Below are 14,932 nucleotides of genomic sequence, written 5' to 3' on the forward strand. Positions count from 1 at the left end.
GTCATTTTTAGTATAATTTTTAGTTTCTATAATATACTTCTTCCATTCCTAATTATAAGCATTCTTTCAAAGAAAAAATTTGTCCATATACACATTTATTATTACTTTTCCAAACATAACTCTACTTTGCACTCAAATACATAAAGTTAACTACAAATACATCTTTTCACAAATGATGATATAGTAATTGTAATATTCAAAAAGTACACATTTATTACACTACCAACCTTTCTTAATAAGCGTGAAAAATTACAAAGGAAACTTATATTAAGGGACGGAGGAATAATAATTAAGAAACTAGTGACTCGGTGGACTAGTTACCATTAAAAATAGAACAAAGTAGTACTCAACTTATAATATTGGCAAAAATTTCAGGTTATTTTTTTTAATGACAAATATATTATAAAAATGAACAAAAAAAAATGTAAGAGAAGGTTTAGAAAAATAAACAAAGTACCAGAATTACACTTCACCAAAAGTTGGCAATTTTTAAGATAATGCAAAAAAATAAACAGACAAATAAAAAAATAAGAATACACACCACCAACAAACTAAAACCCCTCAAAGGCACCACCACCACGAGAAGGACCCCTTACAGAGATGCAATGACCAACCACATGAAAGACAAAGCAATAAGAGAGCCTCCAATCCCCTTGAACCACCAAGACCCAAAACGACATGCCCCAAACAAAGTATGGTGGATACCCATTTGTAAAAGGAATAGGGAGAATTTAGGTTTTTACCTAGAAACCACTTCTACGATAAAAGTTTCACCCTATAAAAGGTTCATTCCAAAAAGAATAAGTTATTTCGATACTTTTAGATAGTCCACACAATATATAGTAGGTTAAATTAACAACCACCTTAATCTATCTTTTCTATTCATGACCAGGAAAGCCTAAAAAAACCGTAAAACCCCACAAGGTCTAGGAGGCACCAGCTTCATACCCAACCACTGAATGATATCATACAAAACTTGTGAGATTTGGTTACAAGAACCGAATAAGTAATAAGTTGAGTCAAACCTTAATACACATAACACACATGTAGAAGTATCAATATCATCTCCAATGACGCTCCGCTGCCAGAGATTTCGACGAGTCGGCAACCTATCCTGCAAAACTTAACCACCACTTATGAAGGGCCCTAAGTTTTTCAAACTTTTTGAAACATCATTTCTTCCTCCATATAGAAGATCACCTCATCAACTTTGGAACGACTAAGCGCCAAAAAAGTTGACTTAACTGAATAGAAAACATTTGGGTCATGCTTCCAAAACCAAGAATCGTCTGTTGCAGAGATTGTTGAATAGTTCAGAATTTCATAGAAACTTTGTAAGAGATTACGCTCCCAAACAAAGAGATCTCTTCTTCACTTCAAGTCCAAACACATTGATCTTTGACCCATCTACTCATCTTCCTCACCGTACTAGCACTCTGCGCTAAAACTTGAAAGAGCCTTTGGAACCAAGTTCTTAGCAAGGATCCCCCCAACCAATGATCAAACTATAAGGAAATCATGCGACCATTACCAACCTTTTTAATCACCCCCTCTGAAAATCATTTCTAGATAGCATGCTTAGGATCACCAATAAAAATACATTCCTCTCCACTAACCAGAAACCCTCCCGAGATCCCAAATCTCCCTCCATGATGAGGGGCGGGAACTATTCATCAAAAATGACAAAACAATCTTATTCTAACGAAGAATACATAAGTGCGTAATTAAAATTGATCTTAAAACTTGACTGCATGCAATCACATACACTGCACATACTCCAAATCCGAATTAGTGAATGTATCATGATTCGAACTATAATCGTTGTATGTTACATGTAATGTTGGTACCAATTAAATTATACTCCACGAAGATAAAAATATATAATTAATATTATATAAAAAAGAGAAATTATAAGTTGTTTTATAAAATTATTCTTTATTATGATAAACTAGAGAATTAAAAAAATCTAGTATTAAATATTTAACGATATAATAAAATATAGGCACATGTTAAGATATACCAAAATAGAAGTTCAACATTTAATGATACAAGAAATTTAATGCTTCAAAAGTCAAAATGCACAAATTAACATTTAATAATTTCTATTTTTGCTTCCTTAACATGTGCCTTAAGGGCACATGTTCTCCTAAAATATATTATCAAATGACTTATACTCATTTGAAATTGATGGAGCATAAGCAAGGAAATTGACTTAAAAAAGTACTAGTACAGTAGTATAGAGAAAACCAAGAGTCAAAATTTGACAGCAATGAGCATTAACTGAAGGGAAGAAAAAGCAAAATAATTTACTACAGTATGTTGTGTACCACTCAAAACCGCGTAGAGCATTGAATGTTGCTCTATTTACACCGGGAAAGCTCAATATTATCTCTGCTTTTAAAGTCTCTATTAATAAACACAAACATATCATTAAATGTAAATTTGAGATAAAGCTGACTTTTTGCATATAAAGGCTTATTAAGCCATCACAATTATGTCTTTCTATTTGCCTATCTTATGATCTCAATGAACAAGTCCTTTCAACAGACTTTAACTTGTCTATAAATCAATTTATGCATTTATATTTTGTTAATTGGACAGTGACCAAAACGGCCACCTTTGCTGTCTTCTAGAAAGGGATAGCTTTGCATTATTGAGTAGTAATCCCTCCGATCATTTTTATAAGGAACAATTTGAAGAAAAAAAATTGGTCCTTTTATAAGAAACAATTATTAAATTTATTCTTACAATTCCATTTCTACCCTTATTAAATTGTATCCATTCCAGAGTTATGCATTAATTAGAGTGACATATTCCCTAAGAATAAATTAATACACCAAGGTTAGTTTTGGAATAGATTGTAAAATTTTAGAATTTTTATTAAGAAAGATAAGGTTTCTTGGTATGTGTGTTTTTGCCAAATTGTTCCTTATAATAAGGACCGGAGGGAGTACAATTCTAAATGCTTATTAAAAACATGGGTCATGTATGTTAACGTGTGTTTTAAGAGTACATGTTAAACTATCTTCTTAAATACAGTTTTACCTTTTCTATTTTGAATAAATCGGAATTTTGCCTCCTATTTTAAAATCTGAAATTTTACCCCCTATTTTAAAATCCTGAATTTTACCACCCCTATTTTATATTTTTTTGGATTTTTTCCCTTTTCCCAAATTCTGTACAAAATCTGCTTCTAAGCCTCAACTTCAAAGTTTCGCACAGAACTCAATTTTGATTAATAATTCACCAAACTAATATAGAAATGACCGTAATCGAGTTAGTTTTCCACAGAATCAAATTCCACTAAGTTTGGAGTTACAGAGTGAGATTAATTGTCGTTTTAGTGAAGGTCAGTCCAAATTAATTATCGTATGGACCTACTACTGATATTTTCGTCATGTCTCTCATCCTGTGGCTCCGTTTTGAATAGTATTTACATGTCCGGAAAGCTAACGAAATTACACTTGCTGGAATTTCAATTTCATCATATTTGGAGTTATGATGCATTTTGTAGACGATGTTGAATTTGAAGGTCAGAAGCAAATTTATGCAGAATTAGTAATTGGACAGGTCTGCACTAAATTGATAAATACTCTTCCTCTGTAAATCCAAATTTAGTGAGACTTGATTCTATGGAAAACTAACTCAATTACGGTCATTTTAGCACAAGTTTGGTGAATTATTGATCAAAAGCAGATTTTATGCAGAATTTTTGGGGCAAAATCCAAAAAAAATTAAAATAAGGCGGGTAAAATTCTGGATTTTAAAATAGGGAGTAAAATTCTGATTTATTCAAAATATGGGGGATAAAACTGCATTTAAGCCAAAATTCAAGCTTACTTTCTCCGATCACTAATATAAGCAAAAAAAATTATTGAAGAACTGATATATCTGATACAATTTAGAATCTTTTAATAGTGTTTTGAAAACACTCATTAGCATTTCTTTTAAAAAAAGAAAAATTCTAAATCGAAACTTATAGCTAGATATATTTCAAAATAACTGACTTAGATTCACATCAATTAAAAAAATGTATAAATAAAAAAATATATGTTTACCAAAATGCCCTGTTATTACGTACTGCCTCCGTCCCATATTATAAGAAAAAAAAATCACTTTTTCATGTCTCCTTTAACAGTAATATTGGTGTATTCACTTTTTGTCGCAAATAGTCTCCTTTAACGGTAATATTGGAGTATCAAGTGGAATTTCTCACAAACTTGGGTTATATATGGTCAAATAATGCCACAAAATATCACCCCTTAATAATAATATAATATCTAATTTTGAAGATTCTTGCAACTACGGTACTTCCCAGATTATAAGAGAAAAACAAAAATTACATTTATTAAAAAAACTAAAACATGATACTCTCTCAAATTATAAGAGAAAAACAAAAATTACATTTATTAAAAAAATTAAAACATGATATAATTTGTATGTTTATGAAAAGATATAAAAACAATTTTTATTGGTTATGAACAAATAAAATAGATTAAGGTAAATGTCGTTTACATTTAATTTAATGAGAATAAATAAAAAAAAATTATTGAAATTAATGAAAATGATAAACATTTGTCTTTTTTCTTATAATTTGACACAAGAAAATTGATTTTTTTCTCTTATAATTTAAGACGAAAAAAATATCTTAGTAAGATCTGTATTTGGACCGGGTCCATATCGAAAACAAAGCACCTGGACAAATAAATTTTATATTTAAACTGGGTCCATGTTAAATGCACTAAGTATTTTTATAAAAAAAAGTTAAATAAATTTCTTAAAAAATATATATATTTAAAGACGGAGTTAGTATAACTTAAATATCCTTAAGTCGAAAGTAAGTTTCATTTCTAATGTAAATGAAATTCCAAAAGAAAATGTGTTTGATTATATGAGTTTGACTTTGGAGTATCTTTGTATTCTGATTCGAATCAACCGCCTGAGCAGGACACACCACCGTCGTCCACCACCCTGTTTCCTTCTTCAGCTTTATCTGGGATGATTTTTTGGGAAATCATTTTAGATTATCTAATGTAAGATTCCCTTAGTGTATTTCTTTTGTTTTTGGCGAGTTAGGTTTGGATTCTCTTATATATATATATATATATATATAGGAGGGATCAAATTACACCGGTGTAACATTTGAGTGATGTTACACCGCTTAATAACGTTTCAACGATTACAAATTTTACAAAATCCACCGAAGGATTGAAAGTTTATATCATATAGATTAACCGTTGGAATTTCTAGCCATTAAGCTACTTGAAAAAAAAAAAAAAAAAAAGGAATTGTCGGTACAAGTATTGAAACCCCAAACATCAAGACTACCAAAAACTTCCATATAAGAACACTAAGTTAAATTGAGTACTAGAAATTTACTCATAAATGCAATCAACTTGGACTATATCTTTTTGGGAAAAGCTAAGCATAAGTTAGTGATAACTTGGATTATATCCTTTTGGTATCCTTATAAACTAGTGCCTCGGGGGCACTGGTTAGCATGACCCAAAAACAAAAAATGTTTTATCATAATTTATATATCTAATTTACCTTTTAAACTTGATCTCAAATTAATTATACCAAATTTAAGGGGATTGGTTATTATACATAAGCTATCCTTATGCACCATGCATAAGTTACTTAGTGCACCCCCAAATTACTTGTGCACCCCCCAAATTACTAGCACACCCCCCAAATTTCTCATGCACCCCCCAAATTACTTGTGCACCCCCAAATTTCTCATGCACCCCCCAAATTTCTCATGCACCCCCAAAATTTCTCGCACACCCCCAATATGACTTTTGCCCCCCAATTTTATTTTTTTGGTCCCCTCCACATTTCTAGCCTAAACCATTTTGTTGTGGGAATGGTTTCAGAGATATGCACTCAAAAACCATTAAGTGTATAAGATGGTTTTAGAGTACAACCCTATAATTAGAATACAAACAATAATTGTGATTTGAAACCATTTAACCAACATAATGGTTTCCAGAATTTTTAAAACCATATAAACACACATAAAACCATTTTACAATACAAATGGTTTCAGTGTATAACTATCTGAAACCATTTAACCAACATAATGGTTTCCAGAATTTTTAAAACCATAAAAACACACATAAAACCATTTTACAATACAAATGGTTTCAGTGTATAACTATCTGAAACCATTTAACCAGCATAATGGTTTCCAGAATTTTTGAAACCATAAAAACACACATAAAACCATTTTACAATACAAATGGTTTTAGTGTATAACTATCTGAAACCATTTAACTGGTTTTAAATAATGATTATAATTGTACCAAAAAAAAACAATTATGATTCTAATTATAGGTTGTACTTCAAAACCATCTTATGCACTTAATGGTTTTGGAGTGTATATTTTTGAAACCATTCCCACAGCAAAATGGTTTAGGCTTGAAATATGGGGGGTTAAAAAAAATTGGGCGCACAAGTCATCTGGGGGTGCGTGAAAAATTTTGGGGGGTGCGCTAGAAATTTGGGGGTGCGCGAGAAATTGGGGGGTGCATGAGAAATTTGGGGGGTACATGAGAAATTTGGGGGGTGCACGAGAAATTTGGGGGGTACGTGAGAAATTTGGGGGGTGTGAGATTAGGTGTGAGTGTGTGAGTTGAGATTGGCTAGGATTATTACATGTGGATGCTCAATCTAATGGATGTTATTGACTTATGTACCATGCATAAGGATTACACTTATGTATAATAACTTCTCCCAAATTTAAGAGAATATTTCTATTTTCTACTTTTGAATTTTTATTATGTGCCCTAAAAATACATGTTAACAAAACTCTTTTTTTTAATGTTTCAAAAAAAAAAAACTCTTTTTAAACACAACTTACTGTGATGGGATGGGTAGCTCAGCTGATTAGTTGAACTAAGAATTAAGGAGTAGGAGGTTCAGAGTAGGAGGTCAAAGCTTCGAGTTCTGACAAAGGAAAAAAAATTAACATGGTAGTACTGAACTTAGACTATAGCTTATAAAAAAAAAACACAACTTACCGAACTTAGACTATATCAGTATTAACTAAAGTCTATGCTAGTACTGCAGTAGACTTTTTCGTTCTAAAGCACCGACTTTGACATGCATGTTAATTAACATACTACAACTAATACTCTAATAGGACACCGATACAAAATAAAACTGTGTTAGTGTGTTGTGTTGAGTTTAAAAATTACTATGCCGCAACAAAATAAAAGATGAATTCTTTAAAAAATTTGGTATAAAAATTATTGATCTCTTTTTTTTTTTGTCATATTAAATAGTATTTCTGAGGCACTGGTCAAAAAATTAGAAAAAGAAATAAATAAAAAAGATATAATTTGAAAAAACTAAAATATATTTAGACTTTTTTTTAATAAAAAATTTAAACTTTTAATGTGTTAATTAATCGATACTGAAAAAAAAAAAGACTTTCTAAATTTGAGTTTTTAACCCGTAGCTCTCAAACACGGTTTTTTCTAACATGAAAGTGGTGCATGGTGCACAAGTTCCGAATAACACTATAACGAATACGAATTTTACAAAATTCACCATTGGATTGAAAGATTATATCATAAAGATCATCCATAAATTTTTTTAGAAAAATTAAAAAATCATTTGATATGTTATTGAGATCCATCAAAGATTAACGGTTTATGAGTTTTTATTGAATACCGTTAATTTTGATGATTTTCAATAACATATCAAATGATTTTCAATTTCTCTAAAAAAATTATGGATGATCTATATGATATAATCTTTGAATCCAACGATGAATTTTGTAAAATTCGTATTCGATACAGTGTTATTTGGAACTTGTGCACCATGCACCACTTCATTCACTCTTTCATGTTAGAATTGCCCCTCAAATACTATTTAACATTTGCTTTTTTTTTTACTACATGTAATTTATTAATTTTACATGATAAAAGGTGTATTGATATACTAGTTTGATAATGTATATTAAATTTGTCTACATATCTTAAACCAAACTAGTGATAAAAGGTGTACATATCTTAAATTTGTCTACTTGTAATACAAAATACAAAATTGAAATTATTTTAAAACTTCTCTCCTTTCTCAATATAATTTTTAAAATATATTCAATTTTCCATAGCTATTAAATTGATAACAACCAAAATGAAACTTTTTTTTTTTTATATATACAACCAAAATGAAACTTGTGCAACGTGTTAGTTCATGGACCATAATATTGCAATATTTGATCAAACAATCAAACCCTATAAAACTCAAAAATCAACATTTAGTTATAGCACATGCATGATCTATGGCTAAATCATCAATAGAGTGATGACTTCAACATCATGAATAGAACATGAATATAATGCATGGATGTGGACAAGTTTAAACAGTTATGGGTCGTACAATTAGTGAAGCAAGTAAGCTTCATACTATGAAAACAAATTTGATAGTATTAAATTTCATAAGTGACATGTGGAAAGAGTAGGTACCCATAAGAAGGCCCACTACTCTTAAAATGTGCCACAGGTGATGCTCATTTAATCAATTTGAGAGTACAAAGAGGCCTAAGTACCCTTTAATAGTGTCTCACTCTCTAGAATCTCCTATTCCTATTCAAGTTGAAACAAAAACAAGATTGTAAATATTGTTTCCATGTCTATATATGGGTATGTAGAGTTTCATCATATTTTAGGGTTTGGGATTGCTTATAATGTGTGGCATCCCAACTACAACCCACTACAAAAAGAACTCCCATGCCATATCAATCCCTTCCACCACTAAAAGAAATTTTGAACAACTTGGAAATTTTGAACATATGAAAGATCCATCCCTCCCACCACCCATTTCAATGTGATTAAAATTTTGAGAATTTCAAATTCAAAAAAATTTGGAATTAGGGTTCATATTTATTTTGTAAAGTAATTTCAAAATTTGAATGTTATAACAGTGTTATTACATCGTTTTAGAAATAAGAGAAAGAAAATGAGTTGAACATGTAGTAGAAAGAAGAACCACAAATTTAGTGTCATGTAGGCAGTTTAGAAATTTAATGGTAAACATCGATTTGATTGATGAAAATTGAATTAGGGGATCAAAACCGAACAATAAATAGTTATTGGACTAAGTTGTTTTTTTTAACAGCAAAAAGATATTTATATATATTAATAAGCGAATTGAAAAAAAAAAGTACAAGTGGTACTCTGATCACTTCTAAAGAAAAAGTACAATTAGTACTCCACTCAATCCGAAAAAGTATAACCAAAACTACCTAACTATACAATCAAAAGGATCCGCACACCATTCGTAAAACAAACATGGTGTACCAATCTTTTTTGCCAAAAGTCATTTTCAAGAAACAAGCTTAATTATATCCACCATCTCATCTAACTCAACAATTTTTCCCAAAAAATCTTATCATTTCGAGAGCGTCATAACGTCCAAATGACCGCATGCCAAACCAGATACATAATTTAGCCAAAATTTTAAAAGTTTATCCATGTTTTGACTTATTTTATCCCAAACAATTTGCACGAAATTGAGAGGCAGGCCCTAGCCACCATCAAGCACTCTTTCAAACATCAAAATCACATTTCTTTATCAATCCTTTCAACATCAAACACTTAGCATGAGGAAGTGATAAAAATTTTCACCATATAAACTTCATGATTCTTCTTACGTTGTTATTTCTCATTAGTTTTATATTCTATTCTATATTCTTAAAGTTTCGTTCAATGATTAATATCCAAAGATTAAAGTTCTAACTAAATGAAATCACTAATTAGATGCATGATTCTATTTATTGGGCCAGTCTCAGGTCGTCCGGTCATCTTGTTCCTTAATATATATGATTCTAATTCAGGTGATATTTTAAGGTTTTAATAATAATATATCTTAAAAAAAAAAGTCATTTAAAATATGATACATGAACTTTTGTAGAAACAGAGATTAAAATTGAAAATAAAAAATTTAGAAGGATTAAAGTTTGAAGAAAAATATTAAAAAGACTAAAAATGAAAAAGTTTATATATTTAAAGGTTTGACAAAAATCATATTAATTTAACCCTTTAACTAAATAAACTTGCTATTGGGTAAATTGAGTATTAGAAATATTAATAAGGTGTTGTGTTATGTATAGTTAAATTACTAATGATCTACTCCTCTCCGATCTTATTTATAAGCAAATTTCTCTTCTTTCACACATATTAAGGGTACTTTTGGAAGAATAACATTCAATAAAGTTATTTTTGATAATTTTTGCTTATATTTGAGGCCAAACTTTTTTGTTGCCTTTTGCGTATAAATAAGGCCGGAGGGAGTACATTACTTACCTTTTGCATATAAATATTTTTGCTTATATTTGTGTCCAAAATTTGAAGTGTTTTTTTCTTATATTACCGTAAAAAAAACATAAATACAATGTAATATACTACATCTGTCTCTAATTATAAGATTTTATTGAGATATTTTGGATATTAAGAAAGTGGGTTGTGACATTAAAATTGTTGACAATTGCTATTGATTTTACAATTTTATCCTTCAAGGAAGAGAATAAATTATTATTTCCTTAAAGTATTTGTTACAGGTTGTAGTACTAGGTTTTTCGATAACATTATTAATACTAGTATTGAACCGGAGTTAAGAAAACTATATGTATTAGAACAATATATATTCTACTACCTCCGTCCCTAATTATAAGGCTTTGTTTGACCACTGTACGCACACCAATACACAATTTTGATCATTAATATTTTTAATTGTCTATTAGTAAAAATATAAAAATTTAATATTTTGAAAATACTCATCAAAACAAATTGAATAAAATCTTACATGCTAATATTTACATTTTTATATTATTGAAAAAATATGTTCAAAACAAGGTAAATAAATAGTACATTTTTGTTAAACAAAATCTTATAATTAGGGTAGAGGTAGTATATAATATAAATAATTCCTTTTATTTCCTTGCACAAGATAACAAACCATTTATTCAATACCTCAACTCATGCAAATTTTATTTTGGATATATATATATATATATATGTATCAACTTTGTTCTTATATTTTTATTAGGAAAAAACAAAAAACTACATCTTGTAGTACTTTTAATTAATAAATAATTGTATTTTCACCTCTTCAATGTCTTATTTTCACAACTTATCCATTTCATCATTCAATCACTATCGTTTCTATTTAGGAAGTTTCCTATTGTCTATCATGAAATGCTAATCGAGAAATAGAAAAACATAATGAAATTTTAAATTTAAAAAATGAATGAACTTTGATTATCATCAAGATATTTATGTGAAATTTTTATTAGGGTTGAGTGGTCAATTCAATGACCTAAACACATGTATTGGACACATTGATGTACCTCAGGAGACATAAAACAATAATATAATTTATTTAATAGTTTCCTGCAACTGTAAAGTTAATTTTAAAAAGGATTTAAATGAAGTTAACAAATCATATAATTTTACTTATAAAATGAACTAACAATTTTGAATTTTATTGCTAACAAAAATTAACAACATGGCTCACATTTCCATGTATATTTATATTTTGGTCATATTTTGGTCTCTACTTCTTGATGTGACCAACTGCAGTAAGTCATTTTTCATATAATTTTCAAATTTTACTATATACTTAACATTTTGTTACCTTTGGTAACACTTAATTGTTCTTATATTTGACATTGCAGCTCCTATCCCATGCATTCAGGCAGCTGATTGTCCAAAAAGATTGTGCTTTCTTCCTTTAAGAGCGTTGTGTATTAAGGGTAATTGTGTGTGCGTGTAAGTGTAACAATAAAGATAAAAAATAAGGATAATATTCTGGTATACATATTATATAGATATGTATCGGTATACGATTTAAGTTGATGGTTTGTGATTGGTCCACAAATAGTATTTAATATAGAAAAATTAATCAATACTATTTGTAAACCAATCAGAAACATCCACCTCAACTAATGTACGAGTACATATCCACATTATATGTGTAAAAAAAATTAAAAAGAAAATAATACATGCTACTAAAATAAGAAAGTATATAATTTTAGAATGAATTTTATTTGTACATCATAAATTGTTGTGTTCTATTATTAAATTTGCAAACCATCTCACTCAGCAACGCGACTTATTAAATTTACAAAATTAATTATAAGTCAGGTCAAGTCGATGCTAGCCTCATCTCGATTCGATAAAATAGGTTCAGCTTGAATTCGACTCAAGTTCGATACGTTTTTCTATTAGAATTATATACCTCAATAATGTACAAGTATATGTCCAAATAAGTATATGTACATTTTATTTGTACATCATAAAATTTTGTGTTCTATTATTAAATTTGCATACCATCTCACCTAGCAACGCGACTTATTCAATTTACAAAATTAATTATGAGTCGAGTCAAGTCAAGTCGAGCATATACGTTTTGTTTGAATCATATAATTTAAAAGTGTCAAAAAAGTCAAATTTGTATATCTTTTAACTTTTAAATTAATTTAAAGGTAAGGCCGAAACATATTGCATGCCAACTAAAACAAATCCACAGACCAACAATCTTTATAAAGTAACTCAAGTGCAAACTTCCAACAAAAGTTGCACCAAGCAAGTCATGCAAACATAATACACTAGCTAGCTAGTTGTATAATTGACAACAATAGAGACAAAAACAAACTCTGAGACATTGAAACATAATGAAAAAAATTGTATATTAGTGGTAGAGCAAAACTTTAGCTATGAAGTTGAGTGAGAAGACTATTAAAACCGGCAATGAAGATGAATAATGTTGAACTCTATTTGCAAAAGAGATAGCCAAGAGATGAAGAGTTTGAATTTGCTTTTTTGTCTTCCCAGCACTTTGGAGAAAAAGAAGAGGAAATGTTTCTTTTTGTGTTGGAAGTTGAGTGAGAAGAGTAAAAGTTTTTTTTTATAAGAAAGAGAAGAGTAGTTTAAGGCATAAAATAGAAAAAGATTATAAAAAAAAAAACTAGATGTCGTTTATGTTCGGCTTATTTAGTTAACGAATTTAATTTTCAACTTAAGTTTGACTCATTTGTTTCATGAACTAAGTTTAACAAATTAATTATCGAATTGAGTCTCAAATTATTTTTTTAATTGGTTCGATTCATTATCAGTCCTATGTGAAACCAAAGGTTATGATTTCAATTACTTTACTTTTTTACACGAACTTAATTTAGTTTTTCGCGTCATAAGAAATTATGAGATCTAAGGTTATAGTCCAAATTGCTTTACTTTTTACACGGGCTTAATTTTGTTCTTCACACCACAAGAAATTACTCTTTTTTGCTAGGTCAAATCCCTCTAGAAATTTTAATCGAATTTTTTTACGAAAAATAATTAAGACGTGAGACTTATGATTATGGTCTCAATTGCTTTACTTTTTACACGTGCTTGATTTAATTCTTCACACCATAAGAAATACCCTCTTCTGTTAGATCAAATCTCTTTTGATTTTTTTTCCCAAAAGAGGAGTAAAAAAGTGTTACCGCCTCAAAACATATATTAAAATAAGGATGAAAGAGGTTATGATCCAAATTGCTTTACATTTTACACTTTCTTCTGTTAGATTAAATCTCTCTTATTATTTTAATTGAAATTTTTTATATAAATAATTAAGATGTGAGACCTAAAAATTGTGTCCACTAGAAACCAAAAACAAAACAGAAAATATTTGAGATGAAAACATCATATTTTTATGTTTAAGGACTAAAAGCAAAATTCCTCATATAAGTAGGGACGAAAAATTTATTTATCTCTTGAAATAAGGGAATTGTAAATTAGTTGCGAATTGTGAAGAGTTAGGTACAAAATGTATTTTGAATTGAAGTGCACTCTTTTTAAAATTGAATTTTTTAGTCTTTTGATTAGGAATTGGATCCTCTCCCGCACTTTGTGTTCAACCCTCTTTCCTTTTTCTAATCCAACAGTTGTTGATCAACAAAGGAAAAAAAGTATAATGCAGAAGCGAGAGAAAGATATGAGTGAATAGCTGAGATGGAATTGGATCCTCTCCAGTAAATTGTGTTTAGCCCTCTTTCCTTTTTCTAATCCAACCGTTGTTGATCAACAAAGAAAAAAAAAAAAAGTATAATGCAGAACGAGAGAAAGATGTGAGTGAATAACTGAGATGAGAACAAGAGAAAGAATATGAGAGAAAGGGCTAAAGATGACCCAGATCCTTTTGATCGTATCATCTTTGTTTCAATATTAGTTCATCCAATTGATTTAGCAAAAAGCTTAGTCTTAGATGAAAATAAATGACTATTTGCTTTAGCGTGATAAAATAAGAAGACCATAAGTACTACTAATAATGTATTACTAGTAATTAAAAATAACATTTATTTACCAAAATGCTTAGTTTATTAAAAAAAACACTATCTTGTATAGTACAACTGTACAAGTAATTAGTAAATAAATGTATTTTCACATCTTCAATGCATTATTTTCAGTTTTTCACAACTTATTCATTTCATTATTCATCACTATCGTTTCTTTCTTTCATTTTTTTTTTTTGAGCAAATCACTCGTTTCTATTTGAAAGTTTCTCTTTGTCTATCATGAAATGCTAAACGAGAAATAGAATAAATATAATAATGATATTTTATATAAAAAAGAATGAACTTTGATTATCATCAAGATGTTTATGTGAAATATTTATTAGAGTTAAGTAATCAATTCAATGAGCTAAACAGATATATTGGACACATTGATGTACCTTAGAGACATACTCCCTCCGTCCCAAAATATAAGCAAAAAGTGGTCAACCAAAGTGGATGTATTTGGACTAAATTTTTAACCAAATACATCCACTTTAGTTGACCACTTTTTGCTTATATTTTGGGACGGAGAGAGTATAACAATAATTTAATTTTTTTAATAGTTTCTTGCAACTCTAAAGTTTAAAAAGGATTTAAATGAAGTTG

General features: G+C 29.2%; 1 long non-coding RNA gene across 1 annotated transcript; it reads left to right on the top strand.

Moving 5' to 3' along the window:
- Positions 1 to 11,477: 11,477 nt before the first annotated feature.
- LOC123890687 lies at positions 11,478 to 12,060 on the top strand. Its single transcript, XR_006802924.1, has 2 exons — positions 11,478 to 11,587; positions 11,684 to 12,060. It is a non-coding gene; the product is annotated as an uncharacterized LOC123890687 (long non-coding RNA).
- Positions 12,061 to 14,932: the final 2,872 nt, after the last annotated feature.

Source organism: Trifolium pratense, linkage group LG6 (genome assembly GCF_020283565.1).
Source record: "Trifolium pratense cultivar HEN17-A07 linkage group LG6, ARS_RC_1.1, whole genome shotgun sequence".
Classification (NCBI taxonomy): Eukaryota; Viridiplantae; Streptophyta; class Magnoliopsida; order Fabales; family Fabaceae; genus Trifolium; species Trifolium pratense.